This window comes from Vicugna pacos, chromosome 11, assembly GCF_048564905.1.
Source record: "Vicugna pacos chromosome 11, VicPac4, whole genome shotgun sequence".
Lineage (NCBI taxonomy): Eukaryota > Metazoa > Chordata > Mammalia > Artiodactyla > Camelidae > Vicugna > Vicugna pacos.
Window position 1 is genome coordinate 875,209 of NC_132997.1, and position 7,336 is coordinate 882,544.

Here is a 7,336-nt window from a genome sequence, read left to right on the forward strand (position 1 = left end):
CAATTACTTGGCTCTGAGTCTGCAGAGCCACCAGAGAATGCCAGCTTGTTTTTGCCTTTTGAAGTTTGCCCTTGGGATTTGGCGGAGTAGCTGGATGTGTGCTTAGCCCATAGTGGAAGACACTGTCACCATTGTTTACCCAGAACCTCGTGTACCAGCCATGGCCCTCGGCATGAAAATACAGCAGCGCATTAAACCTCCCTCCTGGTGGGTCTGTCGGTTCTGGTACCATAAAGGCTCAGCCAGCATCTGAACGTCAGTGAGATATCGCGGCCAGTGAGCTAGGGTCAAGCACGTTCTCTTCCAGTCACTTTTACTCCATTGTTGCTTTTACTATTCCACAGTCATTAATTTTTTAAACAATGCTTTGGTGCAGGAGCAGAGCCTAATTCTCTCCTGCTACTCTTGTTGGAAGTGAGTAAAATTGTCCAGCCTGAAATGCGACCACAGTTTATAGCTCAAAAGCTTCCTAGACGCATGTAGGTGGAGTTTTGGTTAGGGGCGCTGACCACATTGGGGTACCCTGGCAGCGTCGCTCCCCTCAGGCCCCTGTCTTCCCTGGATCAGGAGGTGAGGGTGGTTCTCACCGTTCCCGCGTCCCTGGCCTCACACACTCACGTAAATTCTTGTACATGCTGTTAAAATCATTTTTGTTCTTGTGTTTTTCTAATTTTCTCTTGTTCCTCTTTTCCTTTTTCTTTATTCCTTTTTCTCTTGTACTGCCACTTTAGCATCTTGTTGCGTCTGAAAATGTGGGCTGTGCACACCCTGAATTTGAAATAGCCAGATTGCCCTCCGTACTGTCTCCATCGCTTTAAAAACCAAAAACTTAACAGCTGTCTTGATCCCTGTATTATCCTAGTCATCTTTTTTATTTCTAATTTTTTGGAATATTTGCTTTGTTACTACATCACCCACTGGTGTTTGATACCTGTTAAAATCCGTGCTTTGAGGAACCTGTTTGGTCCTCCTTATATTTGGTGACAAATATGCCTTTATTAAATTTGTTTGATTGTTTTGAAGAAGTAAGATGCGAATTGATTTGGGCTGCTGCTGAGGGATTATTTTCATGGAGTATTTAACATTGTAAAGTCAAATTCTGCAGGATCTTTCTCGATTCCTGCTTTTACACAAACGTGCTCGGCACGCCGTTCTTGGCTGTCGCTGTGTGACATGCGTGACGGCGCTTCCTGACCGGCAGTCACTGGTGAGAAAGTGGCCTGCTCTGGGGTGAGCTGCTGCAGGGGACGCTGTTGGAGGAAACATTCACCGTTTTGTTTTGTTTTGTTTTGTTTTGTTTTTGCATTCAAATTCCCCGTGCCATTTACTTTGCTTTGCCTTCATAAAGGGGCAGAAGTGGGTCTAAAATCCATGCCACTCTTTTGTTCCCTTTACGAGGCTGGTTTTTCTGAATATCAGGATAACATGGCCTTCTCCTCAGTAACTGGCTCACCTGGATCTCGTGGACACAGGGACCGCTAAAGGGGACCGTAACTTCCTGTCTGCTTCAGCCAGTGGGCATTCAGAGCCGGGTCTGTGGTTTGCCTCAGCAGCCGTGCAGGCCTCCCTGCCGCGGCCTTTACTTGTAACCCATGGTGGCAGTAAATAGCTGACTCCGTGTCTGTTGCAGCTGACGTCCACCACTGACGGCCTTGTCGTAGGTTTGCGGTAGTGAGTCTCTGACACCTCAGTCAGCCGTGAAGGAAGATGCTTTGGCAGACCTAGGACCTTGGATTCTCACCCCTACCCTGGTTCATCTCACCCGGTGGGAGGGTTTGGCTACCACCATCATGCTGACCATGAGGCCATGTTTGTCCTTTCATGCTCTGGTCCAAATGTGGACACTACATTTTTCACTAAATTTGTCTCGATTGAGACAGGCCAGAATATCTGAATGAATCCATCACATTCTGGGTGGGGAACAGAACTGAAATAAGTGTCGCAAGTAGGAGTCTAGGCTGTCCGGCTTGGCAAATGCAGGCTGGGATTTGTGATGGCCGAGCTGTGCCCTGGAAAAAGGCCTTTCCCGTGGCTCCCGAGAGCCCAGATGTCGGAGTGAGAACAGCCTTGCCTGGGATCCTCCAGCCTCATCTGCTCACTGGAAAGTGTGTCTGCTAATTAGGAGCTCCCCCAGACCTCGGGCCCTTCAAAGTTCAGACCACGGGAGTAATTTGAGTCCCTTCTCCTTGGCCTCCATTGTGAGAATCCAGTGCCTTCTGAGGTGACCCGTGCCAGAAGATGCCTCCCCCTCCAGGGAGCACCCTACAGAGGACTGTGACTCAGTGCACCATGCTGTGAGCTTGTGGGGTTACAGCCATGGTGCCTGCAGAACCAGACTTGAGATGGGCTTAGTGACAGAAATAATAGGACTGGTTCCGGGGCAGGGATTGTGGGAGGGAACAGTGGAAATTGAATGTGACCTCAAACACATAGGTGGGTGCTGGGACTGTTACTAAAATGGGGAGCCTGGGAGGTACCTGCCAGGAATCGAATTCCAGAGTAAATAGTGGACATGAGGCATTTTTAAGATGCCATTTGTCATCCAAGTTAGGACTTCAAAGAGGCACTCTGGTATGTGACCCTGGGGCTCACCTGAAGGAGCCGGACTATAGATACACGTTGGGAGTCGTCATTCTTAGCTGGTGTTCACAGCCTTGCATGTGAATTAGATCATCTCGAGAGGTGCAGACATTGGCTGGGGGGGCAGGGCTGTGCCTGGTTTGGAGGAAAGCCCAGACCATGCAGCTTTGGTGTGTCAGTCAGCGGCGTTTGGGATTTTTCGAATAATGCCATTTATCCTTAAGGGGCCGGGCGGTGTGCAGGGCCAGCCAGGAAGAAATCTGAAGGGAGGGTCGTAGCCACGTGTGTGTCTTGGGAAGATGCAGAGTCTGCAGGGTGCCGGAGGGTAGAATTTTTTGAAGCTTGAGTTGGAGTGGGAAGTGGGGAGAAGGTAGTCACACTCACCTGTGAGGGAGGGAGGGAGGCCTGGGGAGTCCCCAACCTACCGGACTCACTTTCCCATGAACAGAAGGCAATCATACAGAGTATCTGAGGTGAGAAAAGATGGGCGCTGGGAGGGGAGCCAACCTGGAGAATGGTGTTTGGACAGTTCTGGAATAGTCTCCCTGCAAAATAGAGTTAAAAATACCCAGACTCTTAAGAACATTGATAGTGACTTGGGAGAGGGCAGTTGTTTCTCTGGCCTCCTAAGGGTAAGGCATGTATCCGGGGATACACAGATGATATGGGCAGTCTGTTCCTGGGGCTTGATCCTTACTGGGGGAACAGTGCATGTTTAAAGGGGGAGAAGGGCAGCGGAGGGAAATTAGCCAGGCCCAATGTCAGGTACTAGTCGGCCGACCTACTTGCATGTTGCATTCACACCCATGCCTCCCAGGTTGGCGGTGGCAGCCCCCTTTTGAAGATTGGGAAGCCTTCTCAGAGGGGTTAAGGAATTGGTTCCTTTAGCGGCTAGTAAATGCTGTAGCAGGATTCAAGCAGGGCCTTGTCAGACTTCAAGGTCATGTTCTCTCTACTGTTTCCAGTACTTCCCTGTTATACCTGGAATGGTGAAGTGGGTCAGTTTTGGAGCCTTTCAGAAAAAGTATGATTTAAGTGCCTCAGGACTGTTTCACAAAACTCAGCGTTCTTTGATGGTTCTGAAGCACCGCAGTGCTTTTCGCCCCACAGTTGTTAAATCTTACGTCTTTGTTGATTACTTGATTACAAATGACGTGCAGGTGCAAAACCACACTTAGCAGCTTCTGAAGGGAAACTCTCCAGTTCTCCCTTGTTCGGCTATCTTCCGCGGGATGTAACTGTGCTGCAGCGTAGGCCTGAGGTTTACTTATGGAGTGAGGGTTTGATATCCAAAGTTAGCATAAAACGGTCAGGTGAAGAAAATCGACGTTGACAATTTATTTTTGGGTTTCATTAGTCAAGGTATACTATCAGTCAATGGCCCATATAACAAATGAAATTGAGTACAGGACATTGCATTTCTTACTTTCTATTTAGAGTTCTCTTACAGAATAAGGTTGTCTGCTTTGTAACATCAGCTCCACCACCACGGCACCTATCAGTGTGTAGGTGTGATTGCATGTACACCGTGAATATAATATGGGCTTCCTCAGCCTCAAACACTCCAGTGCATAATCACGGGCTGTAGCCATCTCTTAGTCACGCAAATGCTTCTAAAATTTTAGGATGCCAGAAATGAAAGAAGGGAGAGAGAGAGTTTGCCTTTATCAAAATTCCTTTCAGTTCTAACTGCAAACTGTTTTTGAGCAGCTCTGGTTTCCTTTGGATATGAATATATACATTTTTTTTGCATGTAATCTGGGCTTTGGACTAGAACACCAAGCTCTTGCTGTCCACAAGCCACAAAAATAGTAGCCAAATTGCACACGTGTGAAATGGTTTATACTTTTTTCTGAGAAAGTATCCTTGAATTTGGGACTTGGACTGTGATTTTTGCTTTTTGCTTCCCCCACCCCTCTTTTAATCTCTCACTCTTTCCCACGTGGCCCCCAAGATTTCGTGGTCTCAAAGGAGTGGGCAAACAACCAGTTGGTCACCATGTACTGCTGCTATAGATGGAGCCCAGCGAAGACCTAAAGGACATTATCTGAGAGGACTTCCTTGAAGAAATGGGCCCTACATTCAGTTGTGAGGACAGAGTAAGTGTCAGCCAGGAGAAAGAGTCAAGACTGTGGCTCAGGTGGCAGGTGCAGCCCGGGCAGAGGCCTGGAGGCTTTTTGTGTGGGGACCCGTGGAGAGTGCCCTGTGTGATCCAGGGTGGAGGGTGCCCCTGCTGGGGAGGACACTGGAGAGTGTATGGAGTGGAGGTCTTTGGAAGAGGTTGGGTTTTACTAGAACTGACACAGTAGGCAGTGAAGAGCGTCATCAGTAAGTGACCGCCAGGAAAGGTACTTCTGGTTTTGCTTCTGATATTGTACAGACAGAAGGGTCGGGACGAGAGAGAGCAGGTATGTCTGTCCCTTTGAGACCCATCCCATCATTCATTTATTCATAACACGCGCACTTCTGAGTGTCAAGGGGAGAAAAGTTTCAGCCACATTATTAAGCAAAATGTATTTGGTTCTTGTGAGCTTACATTGTCAGAAGTTGAATTACCCTAGAATGTTCTAGGAACAGAGGAAAAAATTTGGGAGGTTGGAGGGACGGAAGGATTCCTTGGGAAACAGTCAAAATGAGCCTGGAGGCAAGTGGCAAGTAGGAGCAGGTCAGGGGGCCACTTTGTTCACTGGGGACCAGGGTACTGAGGTGAGGCTGGGCAAGCAGTGTCTGGGGTGGGGCTAGAATTCCACCAGGGAGCCTCTGAAGGGTTTGAAGTGGGGTGATGTAATCAAATTTGTGATTTGGGAAGGCTGCCGTGGCTCTGTGTGTGTGTGTGTGTGTGTGTGTGTGTGTGTGTGTGTGTAGCGGGGAAGAGGGGAAGGATGCCGCCAACTGGGGGGTCATTAGAAGACCATTCACAGGCTGGGAGAGGGGCGTCGGGATTGCTTGAGGACGGCAGGGGCAGTGTGGAAGCCGAATTTCCTTATGGGGAGGGCTTGATAGCGGGGTCGCTCTAGCGGCACCTTGTGGCTGGAAGAAAACAGATGGAGGCCGCCAGCTGGACTTTCCTTTTCTCTCCTTCTCTGCCTTGTGTGATGATCCTAGCTCAGCTAACTTTGGAACAGAAGAGCTAAGTTCCAGGGTAGCCCAGGAGTTAGTTGAGCTCGTTCAAGTGAGATCTGATAGGATTTAAGCTTGTGTTGAGATCTGCATGTTCACTTAGCAAGAAACATCCCGTCATTTCGATTTCCATAGGGGTTTTTATTCTTCATTAAGATTGCTTTATTGGTGAGAGGAAATTTAATACAGCTGTTGTCTTTCTCAAAATAAATCATATCTTTTAAGACCTTTAATATTCAAAAGAATAGGAATGTATAAAAATGTTAAAGTAATTCTTTGGTGTAGTTTCTTTGCTTTCTGAGTTAAAGTGGATTTAGGGTCTTTGCATTACTTAATAGCACATCCTTGTCAGTATTTAAAGAGCTGTTAGTGAGCGCCCCAGGTCCCACCTCTCAAAGAATCGTTAAAGTTTGCTCTGAAATAGTGAGGTCATAAAGGTCTTGTTTTCAGAAATCAAACGGTTTATAATACACAGCATAACTCCATTTATAAAATAATAATAAGTTCAAAACTAAGAAAGTGGAGGATAAATGATTTTTTTAAAGCCTAAACATAAATTTTCTTGTGCTAATGTTGCAAGTGGAAATTTTGAAAAGAAAAATCCTACTGCAATATCATCTATTTGGAATACATATATGAGTTTCACGTTTGAAAAGTATCTGCGCAGTGGTTTTCGAAGTCAGGAGCATTCCTGCTCAGATACTGGCAGTGATGGTTGCTGGTTTTCAATGGGAGAGCCTAAATTTGCCTTCTTAGCTTTTTGGTTTTTTTATAGTGAGAGGGTTGAGTAGTGCTTTGCCAGCATGATTTTGGGGCAATTTGAGGGCAGATGTCGTGTGCCAGCAGTGAGAAATTTCCATGCATTTTATTTTCTGGACATCACCAGGGCACATGTGGGGTTTGTGCCTGCAGGCTGGAATGCTGCAGGACTCCCTGATCATTCACCTTTATGTCCTGGAGCTGCTCCGGTCAGTGAATAATTTTCTGTGGCTTGGAGATAATGTGGTCTGATGGAGATGATCAGATGTGCAGTTAAAATGCTATTACTTGAAATAAGAGTAACCTAGAAACATTTCTCTAACAATACAGGATGAGGGAGGAGGATTGGCTGAGCTGCTTGCAGTGGGGAGTCTTAGTTGACTCCCTCACCGTGACTCCTGCCAATATCCACCCCAGCCCTGCACAGTAGTCCTGCCGAAGCAAGCAAGCACTTTGCTCAGAAACAGACTGAATTTCCTTGTGCCTCTCTTTGTTGGATTTTTTTGAAAGCACATTTTGCCCTTTGCTTCAATGTCATACATGCTAGTCACCTCTTACACTCATTTTTCTGGCCTCGTCCATAAATACCTGCTGAATGGATGAACAGAATGTAGTATCTCCATATAGTGGAACATTATTCACACGTAAGAGTGAATAAAAAAGACAAAAAAGAAGAGGAAAATGAAAAATGCCACCTGTTTTGGGAAGTCCACTTTGACTGTTCAACCCACACTTTTCCCTTTGAAACCCAATCACTTATGCTCCACTCTACTCTTTTTGATAGTACTTACCACCTTCTAATAATCTTTAACGTTTTCAAAAAAAAAAAAAGAAAGAGATGCTGATACCACTTCAAAATGTACAAGACTTGATAACA

General features: G+C 46.6%; 1 protein-coding gene across 1 annotated transcript in view; it reads left to right on the forward strand.

The window, feature by feature from the left end:
• The window catches only part of LOC140699576 (trafficking protein particle complex subunit 9-like), a 325,083-nt gene that overhangs the window by 277,909 nt on the left and 39,838 nt on the right, over positions 1–7,336 (forward strand). The gene's annotated exons all lie outside the window — the stretch shown is intronic.